This window comes from Stenella coeruleoalba (genome assembly GCF_951394435.1).
Source record: "Stenella coeruleoalba genome assembly, chromosome: 2".
Taxonomy (NCBI): Eukaryota; Metazoa; Chordata; class Mammalia; order Artiodactyla; family Delphinidae; genus Stenella; species Stenella coeruleoalba.
The window spans coordinates 38,135,989-38,149,075 of NC_137147.1; the positions used below are offsets into that span (position 1 = coordinate 38,135,989).

The 13,087-nt window shown below is 35.0% G+C and overlaps 1 protein-coding gene across 8 annotated transcripts in view; it reads left to right on the forward strand.

Annotated features, from left to right (window-relative positions):
* KCNH5 (potassium voltage-gated channel subfamily H member 5) overlaps positions 1-13,087 on the forward strand; it is a gene marked incomplete at both ends in the record, with an annotated part of 574,893 nt that overhangs the window by 499,131 nt on the left and 62,675 nt on the right. The gene's annotated exons all lie outside the window — the stretch shown is intronic.

Consider the following 13,087-nt stretch of genomic DNA (forward strand, 5'->3'; position numbering starts at 1 on the left):
TCTTGTTTGCTTAAAGAAGAGGATAAAACACAAGCCCAAAACAGGTGTATTTTTTCCTGCATGTTCATGTCAACGGTGGGTGGGAGAACAGACATAAAATATATTACACTAAAGTGAGTACCGTCATGATAAATTACCTTGGCTGTGCACTCATTGTCATTTGCTTCGCCCCATTTTCTTCATTATAGCTTTACCTTGGTAGATTCTTTTCTAAAAAGATGGATGGAGAAAGCCCTGAGTGTAGTACCTTTGGGCTGGATCTGCTAAGCTGGAATCATTTGCTCAGTGAGACAGACAAAATGCATTTTCTTTTCATTTAAAATAAAATGGTAGCTGGTTTTGCCCAATGACACAGTAAAAATGAACACAGGGCCCCTGGGTATTGGCCCAGTCTCATCATATATCTGTTATATTTTATTTCTTTGAATGCATGCTTTTTGTTTATCCTCCTCAAAAATCTTGAGATTTCAGAGACTTTTCATCTCTTGGTTTAAGGAGTCAAATTACATATATACATCTCTGGCAATCTTTCTTTATCGTGTGGGCCTCTAACAAAGATTAGTTCAGCCAAAAGGCAGTCAGAAGGTTTTTATTTAAAAAAAAAAGTTTTGATCTGTAAGTGATCTCCCAAAGAGGAGGTAAGTGGGTGGTGGTGAGGCATGGGCTCAAAGGGTCACATAGGTGCCATGGTGCTGGGCAAAGACACGGTCCTCATGGAGTCTGTGATTTGGGTCATTGGTGACGAGATAGTCATGGAGACAAGCTTTGGAAACTCTGCCTTGGTGTTGCACCTTCTGCTAATCTGGCTTTATAGGAAGGCAATCTGAGGAGACTGTGGACTAGAAGTATGGACTCATGGTGACTTTCTGCAGGAGATGGAGTGTGATGTCATACACGAGAGACGACTGCACCACACGCAGTGGTGTGTCTGCCATGGTCTAGATACACCCTTGTGCTCATATGGTTTACAGGTTCCACCCATGAGGCAGCTGAAGTCTGGTGCCTGCTGCCACCTGTGCTTCACCTGAGGGGCATGGAACCTGCCAGAAGGGCCTTCCTTAACGAACCAGCTTCTTGACTTGTAGATCAGTCATCACACCAGCTCTGTTGTGTGACTTCTCAGTGTGGTTTCCATTGGGGACACATGTTTTCAGATTTTTCTAAATCAAAAATACTTTCTTTTACAATTAAAAAGGTTTTTTGTTTTTTTGTTTAACACTTAAGATGCTTTAGGAAAGGGAGAGGGGAAAATAGTAACTCATCAGCATCACTTCTGACACTTTGTGACTGTTCATTCTTTTTCTACTATTTTTTCTTCTTACCTTCTCATTTTTTGCTAGCCTAATTACAAACTTAATGAAAAGTTGCAAAAATTATCAGCATGTGAAGTTTGACATATAGCCTTAGGTTTTCTACCTTACTGAGTAAGTTGATTAGGTCTTCAATATCTTTACTTTTTTTTTTCCTTTTGATCTGTTTTTGGACTGAGAGTGGCATGGTAAAGTATTTTATTATTAAGGTGTTTTGTCTATGTCTCTTTGTATCTCCTGTAGTTTGTGCCTTATAGCAGTTGTTGCTGTGTTATTTGGTGTATAAATATTCATAACTATTATATCTTCATTTTGAATTGTGTCTTTTAGCATTGAAATGTGTCCTTTTTCATCATGACCCTTATAAGGGTCAGACAGAAACAGCATCCTCTCCCCCATCTCAGTATACCTCAAAAAAATGAGAATTTCTTTTAAATTGGTCTGATAAATAGGCCTTGCTCTCTCTTACACTGATTTATTTGCCAGTTGAAAGGTAGAAAACTGAAGTCGTTTTAAAATTAATTAAAAATCTCTAAATCCAAAAACCAGGTGCAGTGCATTCTTTTGGATCCTTGCCTCTGAACGGTCTCTTGGTAGGTACCTAATTCTTTAGTGTGTCAGAAGTGTTAAGGTGTTTAATGAATAAGTTCTGAAGCAGAACTAATTAATGGAAAGATAAAAAATGTAGTCAATAAATACCTTTTTTAACACTGAGAGGTGGCTTCAAGTTGTTTTCTAAATAGGGCATAGGAAGATAATTGCAGTTCATGTCTTTTTCTAATGTGAAGTTCTTTCAGTTCTTACACCTCCACCTTTTTTTTCTTTTGACCTTCCCACTTTTTATGAAACACAGAGAATTCCAAACTAAATTCATGATGCATACATACTATTTTATATGCTTTAATATCATCTTGCCTTTTAGTTTTTACCCTATAATTACTTAATGTGAACAGAGTTATTGGTATGCCTGAAAGAGCCAGGTTACTTTTAGGTGTCTTGACAAAGTATATTGTACCTTATAGAGACTCTAAAAATGGCATTTCCCCACTAACTTTAGACCCAACTCCTAAGATATTTGTTCTGCTGCATTCACATTTTGTCTTTTCTGTGTTCAGAATATACACTTTACTTAAGAGAATAAAATATAAACAGAATAAAATGCTTTCTCTTCTGTGATTATTAGAATCATATAGTTGGAATTATTAATATAACACAAGCTGTATCTAAGTCTTTTAATTGTAACTTTAAATTCCCAAGAGAACTATGATTGTTTATGTAGAGTTTGGATGGAAGGGTTAGATGGTCCTATCAAGTTGGGGGAAGAGGGCATAAGTGAGGAAGGGAAAGATGGAATTAAATGAACTTAATATAAAAAGGGTAATTTCTAGAACCTGGGTTAAGATTCCATTTTAATTAGGATCAGTTATTTAGAATCAGTTCATCTCTTATAAACATTTGTGCATTATCAAAGAAAACATAAATTATACTTATCAAAATTCAAAATCTTCTTATTTTTATTCCAAAAAGAAAAAATCTGAGATGTGAAAGAATAATATTCTGCTGTTTTGAGAATTTGTGAAAATGTGACTTTTGTGTTGTGGTTAAGATTTCTTCCCATATACTTGTTATTAACAGTCAAGTGCTTCACACTTTAAAGTCTTAAAAGGGCTATCCCCAAGCCCCAGAAAATTATTTTCTTTTGCATCCACATTTCTGTGTTTTGAGATGCTGTACTATGAACCAGGTAGATTTGCTTTACATATTATGATGATGATGAACTTAGTTAATTTAGACATTTTTATAATAGGCAAACCAGTTATTTGCTTTAAAAAATTGCATGCTTATCTTGTTTTAAACTTTCTAAGTAGTGATTAAAACATTTATCTGTGGTTTAAATTATGCACTTCAGAGTTCCTCAGCATGTAGATTTTTGGATAAAATATAGTCTTTACAATCTGGTAGTTTAGACTTAGCTTCAAACCCTCTCTCTACTATCCATTAAAACCAGGTCTTAGGCTTCCCTGGTGGCGCAGTGGTTGAGAGTCTGCCTGCCGATGCAGGGGACACGGGTTCGTGCCCTGGTCCGGGAAGACCCCACATGCCGCGGAGTGGCTGGGCCCGTGAGCCATGGCCGCTGAGCCTGCGCGTCCTGAGCCTGTGCTCCGCAACGGGAGAGGCCACAACAGTGAGGCCCGCGTACCGCAAAAAAAAAAAAAACCCCACCAAGTCTTGTTCATTCTATCTCCTTGGTGTCTCTTTAACCTATCCTTAATGTCCCTTCCCATGACCACTGCTCTTAAAATTTTGGTTCTGGGTTGTGGCTGCCATCTGAAAAGTCTATCTACTCTCAGTCTGTTATCAACTTCAACCTCCAAATCTATACTATACTACCACCCCAATAATTTTTCTAAAATATAAAATATCTTGTTAGTCTCCTTGTTAGGATTGTCGTTTTAGCACTTTGGGGATAAAATGTTAGCTCTTAGCATGACCTGTGAAGCCATTTAGGTCTTGGTCTTTGCCCTCCTTTCCAGCCTGATTTGTGCCATTCCCTAGTCCTACTCTATTTTCACTGTATTGAATTGCAGGAAGTTTCCTAAGCATCAAGTTCTCATACTGGCAAGCTATTGCATATACTGCTTCCTTTGTTTAGAACATTTTTTCTCCTCTTTTTAATTGTCTCTTGCTTCTTCATCTTCTTTTACTCTTTCCCTTCTTGCCCTAGTCTGGATCAGACGCCTCTGTTCTGGGCTTCTACTTCATGCCTACACAGGGTTCTTAGTCTATCCTTTACTTGTTTATACTCCTACTGCGTTGTGAGTACTTGAAATATCTTGCTTATTTTTGTCTCTCTGTCATCTGTGATAGGACCTCTTAAATAGGTTCTCAGTAAAGGTTCAGTGAGCCAAATTAGCCAGCACTTTGTTTTGCCATTAAGCAGTTTTTATAATTGTTTTAGTTCTGGGTACCTACAAAAAATGTGCTGTATTCTGTTGCCATTTTCTTTATGTTTTATCTTGAGATACTGACTACCCTCTGTTTCTCTCTCATCTATATGATTTTAGTAAAATGCATTTCCCTAAGACTCTTGCTTTAGCATAGATCTAGTATGGACTGAGAAAGTATTTTACTACTGTTAGTTAGGAAGTTTGAACAAGGAGAATAAGAAGAGATAAATGTTAAATATCTCAGACCACTAACAACTCTTTAACAAAACAGTCCTTCCTTGTTCTCCATCAGGAACTCCCAGTAGCAAGAAAGAATCTAACTTGTACTCTGGTCATTGACCATGGTAGAAAAACTTTATATCTGTGGAAGGGGATTTGGCTTTAATTCCTAAAAGTGACATTACTTTTGACATCAACTGGAATGAATAGGTCTACAAATTAGAATTGATTTTACTAGAAAATTAACATTCAAGAGTTAAAAGGGGCTTATGGAAAGAAAAATCATAGGTGTAGTTAGTAACTGAGCTTGCCTATACTTAAGTAAGATTTAAACTCTATAGTAATGTTTTGATTTTAAGATTCCCTATCAAAATATTTAAAGTATATTTTTGAGAAATGAAATCCACACCCTTTTGAAAGTCTGATTTAAATACCAATAGTTGTTAAATACTCATTATCTTATAAGCATTATTGCATCAAATTCTCTAATTTACTCTGTGAAAAAAGTACTTGCTGTAGTCATCTTACAGATGAAAAAACCAAGGCTCTGCAGTATCAGGTGATTCGCCCTAGGTCACAGCTAGAAAATAAGTGGTGGGTATAGGATTTGAACCCAGACTTATCTGACTCAATGTCCATTCTCTTAACCATCACATTACAAATGTGATGCTTTCTTTAACAGGAATTTTAAAATTATACAACTAGTTGGTTTAATCTTGACAGGAGGGCCTATGTTAACTTTACCCATTTGTTTCCTTTTATTAAAAACAATTTTTTTTCTAACAACACTAAGTACCACACCAGTGTATGTTACAAAAAACCAAACATGACCCAAGTATAAGATGGTTAATCAGCTACTAAATATCTACAAATATGGTCCTCCTCCAAGTGACTAGTTTACACCAGGCAGGTGTTTAGGACTGGGGAGAACTGGCTCAGAGTGTGAATCTCATGAGCCCTCAGAACACAAGATGAGGATCTTAAGTTCTGCTTATGGGTCTTTCATCTGGGTATTGGAAGAGTTCAGGGTCCATCTAGTTGGTAGGTATTAAAGTGGAAATGAAGCTTTTAAGAATGCTCCAGGATTGCAAGAATGGCCACGAATCTTTGCAGTTCCTTCCATGAAGAGGTGGAGTCTGTTTCTCCACTCATTGAGTTTGTACTGGCCTTGTGACTTGTCTCAGTTCTTAGGCTGAATCCTCTGCTCTTCCCTTAAATGCTGACAGTCTCTGGACAGAGTAGGGATGCTTGGCCTGCTTTTCTCATTGCTCTTTTTTTCCCCCTGGGGTCATGGCATCCACGTACAGAAAGCTTCATCCTCATTTTTCCAGATTTCTTATATCTACCTACATATCAGTGTCTTGCTCCCGCTCTCCTTCTCTACCCTGCCTTCCCCTAGTCAAGCCCATTATTTCATATTTTCTCAAAAAGTATATCAAGGATTCTTTTGTCTTTAAGGAATTGAAAACTTAACTAATTACAGGTTTAATAAGTTGGTTTCGTTTTGTCACTAAGAAGATCAAAGCTAGTCAGTTGTAGGTGTTGGTTTACTTACTTGGTGAATGCCATTGAGAATTCAGTCTTCCTTTTGGTGTGCAGAGGGGGAGGTGTTATTGGTGAGTACATGCACATCAAAATTACTTGAATTTTTAAATTTGCAAACTAAAAAACAGATTCAGAAAAATCCCAATATAAACATATAACCTAATGAAACTTTATAATCAAAGATCCTGTAACCATTTCACAAGTTAAGAAACAGAACTTTTACAACCCCTGCCCCCCTGGAGAAGTCCCACTGTGTGACCCATCCTAAACACCAAGTTTAATTTGCTTATTTCTAAATTTGATCTATCTTTTAAATATTTTTAAATCTACAGCTCCCCCCCATCCCTTTCTTTTCTTTATAATTCTTTGCTGTAGAGCCTGGGCCTTTTGTCCTGCGGCGTTCCCACAGTGTGGATTCTGCTGATTGCATGCTCACTGTAGTTCAACATGTTCCTCCATCCTCTATTTCCTGTCAGTTAGCAGCTGGATCCAGAGGCTTGATCAGACTCAGGTTCAATCCCTTTGCAAGACTCTAGGTGGGTGTGTTCTTTCATCAGATGACGTGTGATTATCTAGTTGCATTTTTTGATGGTGTTAACAACTGTTGATACTCAATGCCTAGATCCATTAATTCACTGGGAGTTGCAAAATGAAGATGTTCTAATTTTATATTTTTGTTTGTTAGTTGGAATGCTTTTATAGAGAGAGACTTCCTCTCAACTACTATTTGGTTATTCAGTATGAAGTTCACATAGGAATGGCCACATATGTGCTTGATACTTCTCCATTATCTACCAACTTTTAAGATAACTAATTGGTTTCTTATCCTCTGAGGGTACCTAGATAGTTTCTTAAAAATATCCTTATGTACTAATGAATTTAAACAAATGGTGAATTTCAGTGCTTTGCAGTTTTGACCATTATTGAAGTGCAAATTGTCCTATCTTTGGCAAGTAAGAGCCTCTTCAAGTTGGCTCCTGTGTCTTTTTGATACAACAGTCTTTCTTTGCTATGTAATATGACCAGATCCTCATCTTGTATAATTCTGCCCCACACCTGGAATCAGCCATTAGTCATTTCTCCAAGAAGCTTGAATTTGTTTTTGTGAAAAATATTTCACAATCTTGGTCCTACAGATATTCACTGCTACTGAGTTGGTCATTGTCTCTTGGTCCATTTAATAAATAAAATGAGGAGAAAAATATTTGTGTGTGTGTGTGTGTGTGTGTGTAGTATGTATGTATATATATATGTATATATGCACACACATATATAAATAAAATTTCTCATGAGTTCATACAATATATTTAACTAAAACTGAGTACAATAGGGCTTTATCTATCCATGTCTATATTGCATCTTCAACTACCTTCTTCCATATTGAGAATGCTGGGGATGATAGAATTAAAATATTGCATAATTGCTCAATTGCGTTATACCACATTACAAATATAACAACCTCAGAATATACAGTACTAATGCCATCACCACGAATATGATTACTGAAAATACATAAAAAGATTTTTGCATATGCTTGTCCCATTCTCCCCCATCCATCATTATTTTTAGTAGTTGTACTATATATTGTTAAAGCATATAACCATTGCATACTGTACCCTCTCCCTTTTAACCTTCATTTAGTCTTAATTCTACAAGTAACTGTATAGTTAGTGCTACCACTAGTCTTTATGTCAGTGGCTCTCTAAGTGTTTTGGTTGTATGAAGATTATTCACTAATAGTAGGAAAAATCCATGGGAGCAAAATTCCCTGAGTTCTTTTATATTGGTGATATAGTTTGTATCCTTTAGTCTTGAAAATCAGTTTTGCTGGATATGAAATTCTTGGTTCACATTTCTTCCTAGAGTATTTTAAATGTTACTCCTTCCACCTCACTCAGATCAATAGGCAAATCATGGAGCTTTTGTTTTCTGCCATCAGAAAACATGATGTAATGGTACTTCCTTTGCCACTCTTCACACTGTCATTAGTTCTGCTATTAAAGCATTGGATAGGCCATGACTGTCTTTACTTGAAACACTTTTAGTCGTTCGTCTTTGAACTAGGATGAAGCAGACTGTTGCATTGCATTAAATGTTCTCCCTCTTGGGTGCTGTGTTTTCCCTCTAGACTTGGGCTTCTCTCTGTGTCCCATAGGTTTCCAGTATTGGGCTAATACTGCTCATCATCCCCTGGGCAGATCGTGCGCATGCTGCTCTTTCACAAAAAGTACTGCTCTTCTCTTGAAGGCTCCACTGCGATTAAACCCAAACACTACTTTACTTGTGAGGTCTTAACTAAATACCCTCAAATTCAAAACAAATGTTTTTTCTTGTGTGCATTCCCTATCCTCATCCTATAGTACTTATTTTATTTTTTCCTATTTTATCATTTTTTGGACATGTCTCTCTTATTATACATTAAAAATTCTTGAGAACAGGATTTCTATTTCCTGCATGTCTCTATCCCTCCACAGCATAAAGCACGTGTTCTAGCTGAAGGGTAGTATTAGAGCTAGGGTTAGGATGCTAGATGTATTCATTGAATGGGGTGAAGAGGACAGCCATCATTTCTACAATTTGATAGGTGTGAAGTGTGCAAGACTTAGTTATAATATGAACATTATAATAGGCTTCAACTCTAAATGCTTTCTTAGAAAAAGAAAACAGAAGAACTTCAAGATATAACTGCTTTTTAGTTTAGTCTTTTTCTTGGACTTGTTTTTTATAATATGCTACTAACTTTCTTGATTTGGACACATGTTTGGGTTTCTGTATGTAACCAATTTGTTCTCAACACTAATAGTGCCGAATTCAGGATTACCAGCTTGCTAATTACCATATCTTCTACCTCCTCAAAGGCACCTACCATCATCCCTTACTTATCTATCAGGATACTCTCTATTTTTTTACATCTCCTTTTTTTTTTTATAGATCTTTATTGGAGTATAATTGCTTCACAATACTGTGTTAGTTTCTGTTGTACAACAAAATGAATCAGCCATACATATATCTCCATATCCCCTCCCTCTTGAGCCTCCCTTCCACCCTCCCTATCCCACTTAGTAACAGCTATGTGGCTCATTCTTTGTGTGTGTAAATAAAAATTCATAAGCTAAATCAGTGATTTTTTTGTAGATAAGAATTATTGGCTTCTCTACAAGTGTCAAGGTGTATCCATTATAATTTTTCAACAGAACGACTTTGGACATCAATCACTGAAGATTGGCAGGCACCAATTCTAAATATTTTAAAGATTTTATTCCTACACACCAATATAATTTCTAAAGTTTAATGCTCATCACCTTCTTTCTGTTCTTGTCCTTCAAAATATTACTTTATGGCATTTGCTGTCCGTAAATAGTCCAAGTCAATTTAAAATCACATAATTTAAAAACTCTTAGTGTTGTTCATTTGTAAATGAATATTTTTGTTCATATGTATTCATAATAAAGTTTATGAGCCGACTACAACAATCAGTTATAGTGAAGGGCTGACTAATAAAAGTAAAAATGTGAATTAAGTCCATTCTGTAAAAGAATCATTAAATAGACCTATCAGTACAACCTCACATACACTCACAGGAAACTACCTAAGTAAACTTCGAATGCTATATTTTTAGGAATTCATTGGCTATGGTAGATAGCTGTACTCACTCATGAATAACTGAGATAATTTTTATGAATTCATTTTATCTATGTCATTAACTCACCAAATGATGTGTTTCACATTAAAATAAAAACACTCTGTCTGTAAAACCAGCATGTCAGGGTACCGGCATACCATGATCTGTATTACTCCTTTAATTATTTTGTAAATTTTTGTCTCTGTTTTGCCTTTAAATTTTCCAGTTTTTTGCTCTATGAATCTTTAACATTTACTTCTGTTTTACAATCCCGTTTCCTGTGGTTTGAAAATAAAATACTGCATAAGACTTGATGCAAAGAACTGAGAAAATATTAATAGACCAAACAACAACTTTCATGTTGAGTGTGAGCTTTTCTACTAATTTTAAGGCTTTGGGGGAAGGTTACTTTTCTCAAACTCTAAAATGTTTCTAGCTGAGTCTACTTGCACCCAGTGGGGACTGACCTAAAAACTAGCATCAAATATTCTATAGTTATGAGGATAAACAGGATTTCCCAGTCCTGAAAGTGTGCAAAATCCTTGTGATGGAAAAAAAAGGGCGCTTCTCTATTAGATAGTCCATACATAACCACATGTCTTCACAGCTGTAATTCCTGCTCATTACTCAGTGTAAATGTGCATAATATTTCCTGAAGAAGAACATTAGTCAGCTCATAAATTAACTGATTTACAAGACAACTATCTTTCCACAAGTGCCTTAAACGTTTGTTGTGAATTTAGTGACTATTAGGTGATATAGAACACTGGATAAAGCAAAATAGTTCGAAATGGTTGATTAGATTAATGTGTAATTGATATATGGTGTATCCTAATGGAAATTCTATGTTATAAAACAATTAGTATTGTTTATATGTAATGTGAGTTCTGATGTTTGGAGCAGAATAATTCACATTTATTAATTTCGCTATGTTTCTCTAAACATTTTTAGGGAGAGGAGCAGAGGATAAGTTTTACTTTGGTTGAGTCAGTTAACTTTTTGTGTTACTTTTCAGCCTTATAGACTTTTTATTTCCCCATGATAGTAAAAAAGATAAATAACTTAAATTTAAAATTGTTGATAGAAATATGGTGAGAATTTTAATTTCATCAGTTAGGTAAAATAAAACATATAACAGATATTTGAAGACCTCCACAATTTAAATGGTCTATATTGGCAAGGGGAAATTTATGTATATATTGAGTATTTTTTACCTATTGATGATACACTTATCAGTCAATGAATATTTACTGTTCTGCAGATCTGTGTACCTGTTTTATTAAAAAGTATAAAGAGAAACGTCTGTGAAAATAATTGCTATTTTTAAAATAAAAGATTCATTAGAGAAAAATTTAGAAAGCAAAAAGTAGAAAGAAGGAAAACAATAAGCACATCACTTGAAGCCAATTGCTATAATAGCTATGTGCATTTTCTTTTAGTCTTATATCCCTTTTGATTTTTAACACAATTTATTATCAATCAACAAATTAATAATAACATAGAATATAGAATAATATAGAATAATAAAACAATATATTTTGGTCCTATCAAGATTATTTTTCTTTAAGAAATTAAGAAATAGTAGACTTTTAATTGAAAATTCTTTTAGTCTTAGCGTTTCAGTTTCATTTTTATGTACTTTATTATAGCTATAACCATAATCATTCTTTGTATCTTTATTTTTTTATTTAACATTATAAAATTTGCATTTCTGCATGTTATTTCTGAAACTAGTTTTAATTCTATATGAATTTATATATAGATATAGATTTCTGTTTTCATTGGATATTTTTGCCAATCTGAAGTTATGATTAATAGCACTCCAGTGAATATTACATGTGTTTGTTCTTAATCTTTTGATTGATTCCCAGAAGCAAAATTACTGAGTCAAAGGCACTAGTAATTATTATTGTGGTTACTATCCATGAAAATCAAATAGTTGAAAAGTGATGAGTACTTATAAGTGGGTCAGAGCTTGTATTATAAATGATAACTTGAGAAAAGGTTTCAGAAATGAATCAGAGAGAAATGTAATCATTTTTCATTCTTCAAGGTAAAAGCCAGTAAAGAAAGAGTAGCAATACAGTAGAGGAAAAGGAACGAGAAGCGGATCAATGCCCTGTTATTTCCATAGCACGGGGGACTAAGAAAATATAATAGCTGTTGATCTCTTCTGTTTAAAAAATAATACAAGTAACTTATAAGACGTAATAAAACTCATCCATTAGCCTGTAATGAGAGAAAACCTACTATTTGATGCATTCGCTTTGTGTGTACATGTGTGTGTTTCTGGGGAGAAGAGGGTGTATAAAATGAGATAATACTATATGTATGATTTGATAATCCTGCTTTTGTTATTTTACATAATATGAACATTTCTCTGTCACTTTAAAAAATTTATGATATTTAGTGGCTGCATAATATTCCATAATTTATTTATTTTTTCATTCATATTTATCTTGTTTCTACCTTTTATGGCTATTATAAATATCACTTCAGTGAACATTCTTATAAGCAATTTTGGTACTTCTGATAATGCAATTAGAGTAAATACCTATAATTGGAATTACTAGTTTAAAGGTAATGCCGTTTATGGATTTCTGAAATTCATCTAAGTGGAGGTAGGGTTTATCTTTTAAATTTCTGTAGTTAAAGTCTCCCTTAGGTTACTTTGATGCTGTATAACCTCAGACACCTTATTTGGCTCTCAGGTCTCTAGTTATCCTTCCTTGGACAAATATATGACTATCAGACATTTAAGTCGTTCATCAGTGTCATGAACTAAAAGGAATTTGGGGAGGGTCAGGTAACAAATGATACTGCTCAAGATTTATTAAATATCTATTATGGTTATTTTATGCTGATCATTTGATCACATGGTGGTTTTAACCACCTCCTCAATAATATATATGTTTTCTCTCTCCATACCAGAGTGCCTCGTGGTTCTCTAAGGATTTCCAAACTGCCTGTGTGGGGTGGGCAAAGAATCTTTAATCTCACTCAGCCTCATCCTCTCTCTCTCTGTCTCTCTCTGTGTCTCTGTCTTGTTCTCTCTCCCTTCCCCTCTCTCTTATTTCTCTGGTTAACACACTATCTTTTCTTTCCAGTGGTCTGACTGGCCTGAAGTGTTACAAGTAGTCTTTCTTCTTCTTTTTTCCTGTCAGTTCTGACTTTAATCTTAATAATGAGAGCAGATATTCACTCATCTCTGTGGTTAGAGTGCAGAAAGAATAAATCTTTGGTAGCGTGGCTCTAGGAAGATTTTTTTTTTTTTTCACCTAGAAATATTCCCCATCTTTTTTCTCTTTAAAACTTTCCCTTTCCTACAGAAGAACAGAGAACACAGTTGACAGCCCTTCGGAAGCCAGGGACACTTATGGAATTGCCTCAGCAGAAAAGCCTTTCAGCACTTAATCTCTGAAGCTTCTTCATTTCCCTTTGTT